Below are 14,246 nucleotides of genomic sequence, written 5' to 3' on the forward strand. Positions count from 1 at the left end.
TGATTACAGTTTACAGTGCAAACATGCCTGTGGACTGCATCTCCTTGTGATTACAGTTCACTGTTCAAACATGCCTGTGGACTGCATCTCCTTGTGATTACAGTTCACTGTTCAAACATGCCTGTGGACTGCATCTCCTTGTGATTACAGTTCACAGTGCAAACATGCCTGTGGACTGCAGCTCCTTGTGATTACAGTTCACTGTTCAAACACGCCTCTGGACTGCAGCTCCTTGTGATTACAGTTCACAGTGCAAACATGCCTCTGGACTGCAGCTCCTTGTGATTACAGTTCACAGTGCAAACATGCCTGTGGACTGCTGCTCCTTGTGATTACAGTTCACTGTTCAAACATGCCTGTGGACTCCAGCTCCTTGTGATTACAGTTCACAGTGCAAACATGCCTCTGGACTGCAGCTCCTTGTGATTACAGTTCACAGTGCAAACATGCCTCTGGACTGCAGCTCCTTGTGATTACAGTTCACAGTGCAAACATGCCTGTGGACTGCCGCTCCTTGTGATTACAGTTCACAGTGCAAACATGCCTGTGGACTGCAGCTCCTTGTGATTACAGTTCACAGTGCAAACATGCCTGTGGACTGCTGCTCCTTGTGATTACAGTTCACTGTTCAAACACGCCTGTGGACTGAAGCTCCTTGTGATTATAGTTCACAGTGCAAACATGCCTGTGGACTGCAGCTCCTTGTGATTACAGTTCACAGTGCAAACATGCCTGTGGACTGCATCTCCTTGTGATTACAGTTCACAGTGCAAACATGCCTGTGGACTGCTGCTCCTTGTGATTACAGTTCACAGTGCAAACATGCCTGTGGACTGCAGCTCCTTGTGATTACAGTTCACAGTGCAAACATGCCTGTGGACTGCAGCTCCTTGTGATTACAGTTCACAGTGCAAACACGCCTGTGGACTGCAGCTCCTTGTGATTACAGTTCACAATACAAACACGCCTGTGGACTGCTGCTCCTTCTGATTACAGTTCACAGTGCAAACATGCCTGTGGACTGCTGCTCCTTGGGATTACAGTTCACAGTGCAAACATGCCTGTGGACTGCCGCTCCTTGTGATTACAGTTCACAGTGCAAACATGCCTGTGGACTGCAGCTCCCTGTGATTACAGTTCACAGTGCAAACATGCCTGTGGACTGCAGCTCCCTGTGATTACAGTTCACAGTGCAAACATGCCTGTGGACTGCCGCTCCTTGTGATTACAGTTCACAGTGCAAACATGCCTGTGGACTGCAGCTCCCTGTGATTACAGTTCACAGTGCAAACACGCCTGTGGACTGCAGCTCCTTGTGATTACAGTTCACAGTGCAAACATGCCTCTGGACTGCAGCTCCTTGTGATTACAGTTCACTGTTCAAACATGCCTGTGGACTGCAGCTCCCTGTGATTACAGTTCACAGTGCAAACATGCCTGTGGACTGCAGCTCCTTGTGATTACAGTACACTGTTCAAACATGCCTGTGGACTGCAGCTCCTTGTGATTACAGTTCACAGTGCAAACACGCCTGTGGGCTGCTGTTCCTTGTGATTACAGTTCACAGTGCAAACATGCCTGTGGACTGCAGCTCCTTGTGATTACAGTTCACTGTTCAAACAAGCCTGTGGACTGCATCTCCTTGTGATTACAGTTCACTGTTCAAACATGCCTGTGGACTGCAGCTCCTTGTGATTACAGTTCAGTGTTCAAACATGCCTGTGGACTGCAACTCCTTGTGATTACAGTTCACAGTGCAAACATGCCTGTGGACTGCCGCTCCTTGTGATTACAGTTCACAGTGCAAACATGCCTGTGGACTGCAGCTCCCTGTGATTACAGTTCACAGTGCAAACATGCCTGTGGACTGCCGCTCCTTGTGATTACAGTTCACAGTGCAAACATGCCTGTGGACTGCAGCTCCCTGTGATTACAGTTCACAGTGCAAACATGCCTGTGGACTGCAGCTCCCTGTGATTACAGTTCACTGTTCAAACACGCCTGTGGACTGCAGCTCCCTGTGATTACAGTTCACAGTGCAAACATGCCTGTGGACTGCCGCTCCTTGTGATTACAGTTCACAGTGCAAACATGCCTGTGGACTGCAGCTCCCTGTGATTACAGTTCACAGTGCAAACATGCCTGTGGACTGCCGCTCCTTGTGATTACAGTTCACAGTGCAAACATGCCTGTGGACTGGCTCTCCTTGTGATTACAGTTCACAGTGCAAACATGCCTGTGGACTGCAGCTCCCTGTGATTACAGTTCACAGTGCAAACATGCCTGTAGACTGCAGCTCCCTGTGATTACAGTTCACAGTGCAAACATGCCTGTGGACTGCCGCTCCTTGTGATTACAGTTCACAGTGCAAACATGCCTGTGGTCTGCAGCTCCCTGTGATTACAGTTCACAGTGCAAACATGCCTGTGGACTGCCGCTCCTTGTGATTACAGTTCACAGTGCAAACATGCCTGTGGACTGCAGCTCCCTGTGATTACAGTTCACAGTGCAAACATGCCTCTGGACTGCAGCTCCTTGTGATTACAGTTCACAGTGCAAACATGCCTCTGGACAGCAGCTCCTTGTGATTACAGTTCACTGTTCCAACATGCCTCTGGACTGCAGCTCCCTGTGATTACAGTTCACAGTGCAAACATGCCTGTGGACTGCAGCTCCTTGTGATTACAGTTCACAGTGCAAACATGCCTGTGGACTGCAGCTCCCTGTGATTACAGTTCACAGTGCAAACATGCCTGTGGACAGCAGCTCCTTGTGATTACAGTTCACAGTGCAAACATGCCTCTGGACTGCAGCTCCTTGTGATTACAGTTCACAGTGCAAACATACCTGTGGACTGCGGCTCCTTGTGATTACAGTTCACAGTGCGAACATGCCTGTGGACTGCAGCTCCTTGTGATTACAGTTCACTGTTCAAACATGCCTCTGGACTGCAGCTCCTTGTGATTACAGTTCACTGTTCCAACATGCCTCTGGACTGCAGCTCCTTGTGATTACAGTTCACTGTTCCAACATGCCTCTGGACTGCAGCTCCTTGTGATTACAGTTCACTGTTCCAACATGCCTGTGGTCTGCATCTCCTTATGATTACAGTTCACTGTTCAAACATGCCTCTGGACTGCAGCTCCTTGTGATTACAGTTCACAGTGCAAACATGCCTGTGGACTGCAGCTCCTTGTGATTACAGTTCACAGTGCAAACATGCCTGTGCACTGCAGCTCCTTGTGATTACAGTTCACTGTTCCAACATGCCTCTGGACTGCAGCTCCTTGTGATTACAGTTCACAGTGCAAACATGCCTGTGGACTGCAGCTCCTTGTGATTACAGTTCACTGTTCCAACATGCCTCTGGACTGCAGCTCCTTGTGATTACAGTTCACTGTTCAAACATGCCTGTGGTCTGCATCTCCTTGTGATTACAGTTCACTGTTCAAACACGGCTGTGGTCTGCATCTCCTTTGATTACAGTTCACAGTGCAAACAGGCCTGTGGACTGCAGCTCCTTGTGATTACAGGTCACAGTGCAAACAGGCCTGTGGACTGCAGCTCCTCGTGATTACAGTTTGCGGTGCAAAAACACCTGTGGACTGCGGCTCCTTGGCGCCACTATCTCCTCTTTAAACACGATAGCTTCTTGATCCTGCTGCCGGCTCTTGGACTCTCTACAATAACATAGTGTGTTGAAACGTGTCATTTTATTCATCTGAATGCTTTTATGTACACTGGTTGGGCCCTCCTGCCTTGAAGAACTTTCCTGTATAGAAATTAATTTCTATGGTGTTACGTTGGTGTCTCCTGCCCGGGCTTTCAATGGTCTAAGTGTAGTCAATGGATTTTCCACTGTGACAAAAGTCCAACAAACCTCAACCGTGGTATCATTATTATTGTTTTCTATTTCTCTACTTTTGTTGCAGTGATTTTTCTGCTTTTGTTGCAACAGTTTTGCTGTTTTTAATGCAGCAGTGTTGCTGTTTTTAATGCAGTAGTTTTACTGTTTTTAATGCAGCAGAATTGCTGTTTTTGTTGCAGCAGTATCACTGTTTTCATTGGAGCAGTGCCGCCGCTTCCTCCTCCTCACTCCCTGTGCACAAGTCCTACATCCCTACCATACCTTCAAGCTGCCGTTCCCACAGCCTTTCAAGACACACCTAGGACCTGTGTGAAGCCAATGATTGTACACCTCTGCTTGTTAGGTCACGCTAGAGCCAGCGCATGCGTAGCTTTGGCGAGAAAGTTTGTAGCTGGCTTTTAAAAGTGCTGCTTTTGCGGCAACCAGCATGCTGTTACGCGCACAAGCGTGCGCGACTTGCACAGCTGGCATCTGGCGTGCGTACACACACCATCTGCTACGCGCAAACATCCTCGCGATCGCGATCACTTTCGCTTTCACGGCCGAGCGGCCGTTACTTTCACGGCCGCGTGGCCAATGCTTGTTTCCAGTGTAAATGCGTCGCTAAGCTTTTGGCAAGCTTGCTGTTGGTAACCTCCACAGTGCGCCTAATTAAACGTTCGCTTGTCTGCCCCCGCCTTGCTTCCGCCCCTCTTGGTAAGTAGTGGGTTCTTTAGCTTGGCTCTCGAACGTGTCCAGGATTGGCACCCCTCAGTGGGCAGAGTGGGCTTTGGGTAAGTGTGTTGTTGTGTACTTTCAGCAAGCGTGCAGTTCTGTGCTTTTCAGAAGTGTGCTGTCAAAGGGTGCGCTGCTAGGAGCCATTTTTTATGTGAGTGTGCAAATTTCCCGTAAGGCATTTGTCTCCTACAAGCTGCAGTACCTTGCCTAGCCTTGATTTGGGTTCACCAATCACGTTACCTGCAAAAGCTTGTCAGTTCACTTCCAAGGGCCCACATTTGAATTATGTACTTGGGTACCCAGAAGGTGATGACATGCGATCACTTAATACCGTGACTATCCGTGGCACTCAATAGTTTATTTTCATTTCACTCTGATATATGTATGGGCCCCTTTTAGGACGGCCAGTATGTCACTGCACATCAATGGAGGGGGTGGGGAATGAGGAAGCTGACTTTGTAACTCATCAAAGGCAGTGTCAACGGAGATATTACCAATTATGGGTAGGTGAGCAGGAATGTTCATATTTGTAATTTTTATATAAAGAGCACATCATGAATTTTACTGCTTGATTTTCAATGAGTTAGCCACAAACAATACCAAGCACATATGCATGCATCTCCTTTTTTCACCCAGACTGCATATCACAAATGTCCACGCTGCTGTAGTTGTTGCAATCTGTAAATGAGATTTCTTTTTTTAGTAGCCAATTCATGAGTGGGGCCACTTTTATTTCGGTCTAGGTCAATTTTCCTTACCAGTCGACCCTGACAGTATCTATGCCAAAGATAAGGTTACCTCTATTGTCATTGTTGTAATTTCTGATGACGTCTGCCATATCATCTGTAAGGTCATGTACAATTCAGTAAAGAATGAATGACGTGTATATAAAGACTTAATTTCCACACTTATATTCATTCATACAAGACTCTCAGAATGAACACACTATTTCCTGCCAATTGGTGAGCAAATGGTCCTACAATTTTTAGCACTTTATCAACATTTTCATTTTTTACACCGCATTTGGGCAATCTTCATTTGATCGCCCTTCAATGCTACTGATGAAAACACCGAAAACCAACATAAGGTCTGGCTGATCTGCAGTAAGGCCAAGCCTCAAAGTTTAAGAAACAACAACCAATTGCCAAAACTGCAATTCACTTACATCCCTCTTAGGCCACGAGGAACAGACTCAAACTGGTTCTTCGAAAGACTTATTCATTTGAATCAATCCATTTATCTCTGTGGTTTCGTAATAGTTAATCGCCGTAACCGCTATTCGCCTCTCTCCCACTCGTCTGTGTTCAACCAGACTGGTGGTTGAACACAGACGAGTGGGAGAGAGGCAAATAGCGGTAGGCGATTAACTCAAAAGATTAATACCAAAAAACAATCACCTAATTGAAGAAGCACTCGCAAGAGAGACTACTTAAAGCTACTCTTCACATCAAGTTCTAAATCTCACGTACAACTGAAGCTCCTATTACGAAACCACAGAGATCGTTTACAATGAAAGAATGACATCAGTCAGACAATCATAGACTCAATTGAGAGCGTTGAGAACCATTCTGAGGTCCTGAAGAGAGTTTCCTTCCACAAGGAACTCGAAACGTGTCGACCATGATCGTGTTAGGCCAATCATTTTAAGAATTCAAAATAAATTTTCGAATTTTCACAGTTGTTAAGATGGCCTATGATCCAAAAGTATAAATGTTTTTTCTACTCGCATTTCTCTAAATGTATGATTTGATTGTAGAAAAGAGTTTTAGACATTTTTGATTGTATCACCTTTCTTTTCTTTTTCTTTCTTCTGAACACTTTTCCATGATGCTTGAAAAATTGTATATATGAGTATGAATGAGGACACATGAGTGAATGAGTGCTACAATTTTGTGATGTAAGTGAATGCAAACGCTTTTAGGTAGGATTCTTTTCCTTGTCTTTTTCTCTCTCCTGTATATTTAATGTGATTGTTGGATAACGAAGAGTAGTGCTTTTTGATTACTAATTTAAATAAATGTATTGATCAAATGAATAAGTCTTTCGAAGAACCAGTTTGAGTCTGTTCCTCGTGGCCTAAGAGGGATGTAAGTGAATTGCAGTATTGACAATTGGTTGTTGTTTCTTAAACTGATGAAAACACCAGCACACTACTTACACGGGTGTAACCTTGGATCTGATGCATGTCTGCTTGTCAATTCTAATGCTGTTTACAACTCCTATATCTTCGGTCTCACAGATTAAGAGAGACCTATAAAATGTCCCGTACTTAATTAACCGTCCATAGAAAGTAGGAATCTATTTTCCGCCAGTAGAAAACACATTTCATCAGTATCCAGTACCTTCCAGCTCACAAAAAGTGGCGTGTGTTTCCTCTGTACTATTTGAGTACAATTAAAACAAGCATTAGCATAGCCAATAGGTCTCGCCTTTGGGACCTTAGAAGTGTTTAGTTATCCAGCACAATATCCTTGGTGCAACAACATCGACTGTTGTATGGTTAAACACTTATAATGTCCCAAAGGCGAGACCTATTGGCTATGCCAAGGCTTGTTATTATATTTTCTATGACAGAGTTTCTTGCTGGCACACAGCATTAAAAGACTTACCAAGACAAACATTTTCCACGCCATCATATTTTAGCATACCCCCAACTGGAACACTTCCACATGTGTATGACAATTTTGTTCCGTCTCATGTTGAAGGCCGCACTATGCCATGCATACTGAAATCTTTCCATAGAAGACAGCTGCATGAGAAGTGTGGCTCACTGGTTAGAGGAGGCAGACCTGGAAGCAGAGGTCAGCCCGGGACCAGGGTTCAATTCCCAGCTCGGCGGGGTCTTGAGTCCTAAAATGTCCACGGACTCGACAATTCTCGCTCCGGTGCCTACTCGATTCACGGGTTCACACTCTGCGACTCTGGGCAATAGCTTGCTTAATCTCCACAATGGCCCCTCGCGGTGGGATGCCTGGCTTCACCTTGTGGATACCCTGCCGGGGTTATCACACAGGGGAATGCCAGGACAGGATCCCTAAGCAAGCGCTTAGATACCGGGTCGGTGATTTGCGCTATATAAATACATGTACATTTAAATTTACATTTACAGCTAGGAAGATTGAACTATACAAGCCAAAAATGCTGCGGTTGCCAAAAAAAAATTCTATATGTTCTATATAAATTCTAAATGTAAACAAGGCTTTTCTCTATTAACTTTCAAAGTAATGAATACTATCAAAAAGCTTTTTAACCAGTTGTCTGTTTTGCCTTCTATTCAAAAGCAAGGAAGGAACTTATGCCGGGAAGCGCCTACTGGGCTGTGGTTTAAAGCGCGTTTGAGCCATCATGCAATAAAAGGGGAGTCAAACCTAAAACCTGAGAACTAGGATTTTGCTAAATGGACTTTCCGAACAGTGATAAGCCACCATCGTGATACTGCCCTGCACATGTACCATTGCCAAGAAGAGCACTCACTGTACCTTACTGCACTGATTTCAAGTGCCTGGAAAGACCATTCGGTCTCCAGCGCAAGCCCTTCAAGAATCACAGCGAAGCTGAGTTTTGTGCAAAGCAACTTTATGAATTGTGAGCTGTCAGACACACTTTTCCCTCTGCCAAGGAATATACTTCTTAGCAACAGGAGCTATAAATAAGGCAACAGATGGCTTCCGCTGGCTCCAATCAGAGCCCATTATATAATCTTTAACAAGCACTGGCATATCCAATAGGTCTCGCATTTGGGACCTTATAAGTGTTTAGCCATGCAACAGTTGATGTTTTTGCACCAAGGATATTGTGCTGGATACCTAAACACTTATAAGGTCCCAAAGGCGAGACCTATTGGCTATGCCAATGCTTCTTTTCCTATAGCTGGCCGTCTTGCGAACAAACAAACTGTGGTATTATTTTAGGAACTCTTTTCTCACACTGTGTGGATAAGGCAGAAATCTTGTCCACTGACCATTTGCGGCTGCTCCTAGCTACGACTCCAAGTTCATCCTTGTCATTGGCAGTGGGTAACTGCCTGTCTCACCAATGGATTCCATCTGTAGTACACTGTTACTGGGGCTCCGGCCTTGACCCCTTCACTGTTGCCCTCTGCACTGAGCTGCAAGTGCCAAGGTGAAGAAAGCGGGAGCGTCCCTCGACAGACTATTGAAAGAAACTCTTTCTGAATTAATGTGTGTCGGCTTTCTCTTCGCACTGAGGGGCATATTTCCAGGGCCTCTTCGCAACTGGGGCGTCCTTTTTTTGACGCTCCCGTGGTGCACAATGCTGAGCCATATTTACAAAGCCATGCAAAGCCACCCTCCGTGTGCATATGCCCCCCTTTCACGCATTACTCTGAGTGAAAGGGGTATTCCATGGGTGTTACTGAGGGTGTTCCCACGCAACACCTATGGGTTCTGATGCTTTCCCAGATTTACAAGGTTTTGAAAACCTGGGAATGCCTCGGATTGTAACACCTCCCGGGGAGAGGGGTTAAAATGGCACAACGAGGAGAAGTACCTTTATTTCTCCTTGTTTTTGCTCTTTTTATGTGTGCTGCATTCTGCAGCTCATATAGAAGGAGGAAAACCCAATCAATAATTGCTTTTGTGCAGGAAGGTGTCACTTCCTGCTCAAAAACAATCAACCTTGCCATGGAGGCACCCTTGCACACTGGTGCAAGGGTGCCTGCATTGGCGCTATGCCAATGGTGTGCCAGCACAGAGGAAAGCCCAGGAATGTGTTGTATTGCTGTAAATACTTTAGTAATGACACAGCTCGGCGCAGCAAAATAGCTTGCAGTGCTGCGTCATTTTCTAGTAAATATGCCCCTGAGAACCAACTTGATCTGGTCAACAACAAGCACTGTCCTTGCAAGGGGCAAGCAGGCTTGCCTTCAGGCTCTGTGGGTCACTTTGGGTAGTCAAAAGAGACAATGTGTAAGATATTATCTGTAATTATCTGTAATCAAACAACAACTCAGTTAAGAAATACAAACTTAAATAGTCACGCAATTCCTGCTAAAACAATGGATAAGATATCGCTAAAATGGTCATTTTAGGCTAAAAAAAATCATCAAATATTAGGGCAAAAATGAAATTGATAGAAAGAAAAGAACAAAATAAAGTAACTATACATTGATTATTCTCTTGTTAGAAATGGGATTTCTGGTTGGCTGAATCCACCACTCTAGTCAGGGTAAGGGAGTTACACGCTGAAGATAACCCCTGCTCATTTCCTTGGTAGCTTGGCAGAGCAGTCAGGCTTATCCCAGAGGCAATGTGTAAAGCGTTTGCAGAACACACTCACACAGCAGCGACACACTAGGCACACCACAATAGAGACTCCACACAAGCTTATATACAAATAGACTTTGTATTATCCATAAAAACACATGATAACACAATCACATATCTACATGGTGCCACCAGGCACTTGTCATAATGTTACAGGTATTATATAAACCACTTGGCCAATCGGGTCACTGTCATAAACATTACAGTTGGGGATAACCAATAACTATTGGTAGGATTGCTTTAGCACAACACCTTATGCATGAACATCAGCAAAAGTGCACCAAACTAAACACATGCCACTTTGTTCACTAAAAGGCAATTGTCAGAGTCATAACATGTAAGGCAATAATATCAAGACGTGTATATGGCCCCTGTCACAGGAAAATCATTACTGTGCACCTTTACTGTGCCTTATGGTGCAGTTTCCCAGTATAAAATTACTGGTTGTCCTGACCAGGCAGGACCCCACACTAGGGCGTAAAATGCAGTGGTTAAGGGGTACCCCAATCATCATGTGCTTATCATACGCATTTGGTACCACATATGTTACAGGGCCACCAGCCTGTCTATCACAGCAAATGCAGCACTGTAAGGAGAGACATGGGGCCCAGGCAAGCAAAAACAATCATGCCCCCATTGGCAGAGGGACCTCCTTGGTCCTACGCTACATATAGTGGATCAAATGTAGCTGCCTGTGAACGTGGGGTGCCGCTGCCATATATACTGTGAAGTGCAGCCCTCCTCCGCAACACCGGAGGCTGAGCGGGAGCAGCCGTACTTTCCACAATGCTGGAGAGCCATGGCAATGCCTGGAGCTCTCCCCAGCTCTCTGTGGTGCGCTGTGCCACTTCTCTTCCTGCTCGAGGCCGTGGGCCTCGCCCACAGTCAGGCTCAGACACCGCCTGACTTCTGGCCAGTTGGCGGGCATGCCTTGCCTGGTCCTCACTGCATGCTGGGACCTTATTGGGCCTCTTGCACTGCAAAAAGCCTTCTCTGGGCTAGGGCCTCCCGCCTGGACAGAGGAGACTCACTGCCAGCCACACACGGAGCGAAGCCCTCTGCTGACTCTAACTCCTTCCTCCTCTCGGCCGTGGGCACCACCCACCGTCAGGCTTAGACAATGCCTGACTTCCGGCAGCTTCTTGTGGCCCGAGAATACGTAGCGAAGTCTCCGTTGGGACTTTATCCTCCTCCCGGCGCAATCTCCTCGGCAAAGCCAGGTGACCAACAGAACATTGAAGACAGGACAGTGTTGCACGCACTGTCGATACCGCAGAGCGGTCTTAACACACTGGCCAGAGCACCTGCTGGTGCCTCATCACAACAGTGCTCCACTCGCGCTGCCCATGATAAAAAAGATCCTGCAGGCAGGGTAGGACTGCATGTGCTGTTGCACCCCAGAGCACTTCAGGGCATCCGCAGTAGAGTGCTCACCATGCCTCATTGTACCAATAAAGTGCCCGCCTGGCACTAAGTCTCAAAAGACACACAGAGCAGAGCTGGGAACAGGGAGGCCAGCATTCAGGGCCACCAAGCAGATTGGAAGTCCTTTCAGCCACCCAACAGGCAGCAGGTCAGTCCCTAGTGGCGGTTCCTCCTGGCGCCCAGCAGTCCTCTTCTTCTTCCAGTTCCAAAGAAATCTCAAAACATGGAGTAACATGGGACACAGACTCTGCAAACCACGGCAGCATAGCAGATTAGGCGCTATCTCAGGCGCTGCAGCACAAGGCGGAGAAACCCACCTTCCTACACACGGCGGCATCGCAGACTAGGCGCTATCTCAGGCGCTGCAGCACAAGGCGGAGAAACCAACTTCTTGCCGCACCCGCTCCGCGGGTGCCGCTTCGCTTTGGAGCGTTGGGGCATTTCACCTGAAGGAGGAGGAACAGCAAGGCGGACAGGGCGAGAGGCTCGGCGGGCTGCGAGCGTGCGGGGACTCCAGCATCCAGGAGTCCCTGCGAGACCAGGTAGACCAGCATCCGGTCCGCTCTCCCTGCCGGCCCACCCCCGCCCAGCTGAGGTGTGTAAAAGCTCCCTCCACCCTCACCTGTTAGGACACAGACTCTGCAAACCACGGCGGCATAGCAGATTAGGCGCTATCTCAGGCGCTGCAGCACAAGGCGGAGAAACCCACCTTCCTACCCACGGCGGCATCGCAGACTAGGCGCTATCTCAGGCGCTGCAGCACAAGGCGGAGAAACCACCTTCTTGCCGCACCCGCTCCGCGGGTGCCGCTTCGCTTTGGAGCGTTGGGGCATTTCACCTGAAGGAGGAGGAACAGCAAGGCGGACAGGGCGAGAGGCTCGGCGGGCTGCGAGCGTGCGGGGACTCCAGCATCCAGGAGTCCCTGCGAGACCAGGTAGACCAGCATCCGGTCCGCTCTCCCTGCCGGCCCGCCCCCCGCCCAGCTGAGGTGTGTAAAAGCTCCCTCCACCCTCACCTGTTGGGACACAGACTCTGCAAACCACGGCGGCATAGCAGATTAGGCGCTATCTCAGGCGCTGCAGCACAAGGCAAAGAAACCCACCTTCCTACCCACGGCGGCATCGCAGACTAGGCGCTATCTCAGGCGCTGCAGCACAAGGCGGAGAAACCAACTTCTTGCCGCACCCGCTCCGCGGGTGCCGCTTCGCTTTGGAGCGTTGGGGCATTTCACCTGAAGGAGGAGGAACAGCAAGGCGGACAGGGCGAGAGGCTCGGCGGGCTGCGAGCGTGCGGGGACTCCAGCATCCAGGAGTCCCTGCGAGACCAGGTAGACCAGCATCCGGTCCGCTCTCCCTGCCGGCCCGCCCCCCGCCCAGCTGAGGTGTGTAAAAGCTCCCTCCACCCTCACCTGTTGGGACACAGACTCTGCAAACCATGGCGGCATAGCAGATTAGGCGCTATCTCAGGTGCTGCAGCACAAGGCGGAGAAACCCACCTTCCTACCCACGGCGGCATCGCAGACTAGGCACTATCTCAGGCGCTGCAGCACAAGGCGGAGAAACCAACTTCTTGCCGCACCCGCTCCGCAGGTGCCTCTTCGCTTTGGAGCGTTGAGGCATTTCACCTGAAGGAGGAGGAACAGCAAGGCGGACAGGGCGAGAGGCTCGGCGGGGCTGCGAGCGTGCGGGGACTCCAGCATCCAGGAGTCCCTGCGAGACCAGGTAGACCAGCATCCGGTCCGCTCTCCCTGCCGGCCCGCCCCCCGCCCAGCTGAGGTGTGTAAAAGCTCCCTCCACCCTCACCTGTTGGGACACAGACTCTGCAAACCACGGCGGATGAGCAGATTAGGCGCTATCTCAGGCGCTGCAGCACAAGGCAGAGAAACCCACCTTCCTACCCACGGCGGCATCGCAGACTAGGCGCTATCTCAGGCGCTGCAGCACAAGGCGGAGAAACCAACTTCTTGCCGCACCCGCTCCGCGGGTGCCGCTTCGCTTTGGAGGGTTGGGGCATTTCACCAGAAGGAGGAGGAACAGCAAGGCGGACAGGGCGAGAGGCTCGGCGGGGCTGCGAGCGTGCGGGGACTCCAGCATCCAGGAGTCCCTGCAAGACCAGGTAGACCAGCATCCGGTCCGCTCTCCCTGCCGGCCCGCCCCCGCCCAACACGGCCCCTATATCATAGCCCCTAACTCCCGCAGCGCGGGACGCAGCTCGGGGCGAAGACCGGGCAAAGAGCGGGCCGTTTGAGGCCGTTCGAGGATTGAGAGGACTGGACTGGGCCATCCCTCTTGATCCTAACCCTCGGACTCTCTCGTGACTATTCATGATGTCATCACATGAGTACAAAGAAAGGGCTGCTAAATCCAAACTGAAAAATGGCACCCTAGATGATTTTATTACCAGGACTCACTCAGCCATAGATACAGAGATTGCTAAAATGCAACGTCGAGTTTCCATTGAACTGGATGCTGCAAGGAGACTCTCACAGGAGTTAGCAGCGGCTAAAAAATCCTCACTAGGGTCCATAGCTCTTGCTAAAACCCCTGACCGTTTAATTGGCCCACCACTTACCCTGATTGAAACAATGGCAGATATTCACCAGCCATCAGCACCCACTATATCCATACCGAAGGAGGATTCACCATCAGTATCCTCTAACTTTTTAAAAACGACTAAGGTTGGATCAATAGGGGAAATGAAGGAGTGTAATGGAGGCTCCCCGGAAATGGCGCTAAAATCAACATCTATAGAGCAGATTGGAGGAATCTTTGCCACTAAACAGCAAGGGCCACATACGAAAAGGAAGCGTAATAACCAAACAGCATACGCTAGGAAAAAAGCCAAGATTGCGAAGGCTCAGTTATCTACTAAGCCACCATCTCCGCCCCCAATGATTAACACCTTGGCTGCGGAGCATATTCCCCTCCTGTGCTGAAAGTGATTGAATTCCA

The sequence above is a fragment of the Lissotriton vulgaris genome, chromosome 6 (genome assembly GCF_964263255.1).
Source record: "Lissotriton vulgaris chromosome 6, aLisVul1.2, whole genome shotgun sequence".
NCBI lineage: Eukaryota > Metazoa > Chordata > Amphibia > Caudata > Salamandridae > Lissotriton > Lissotriton vulgaris.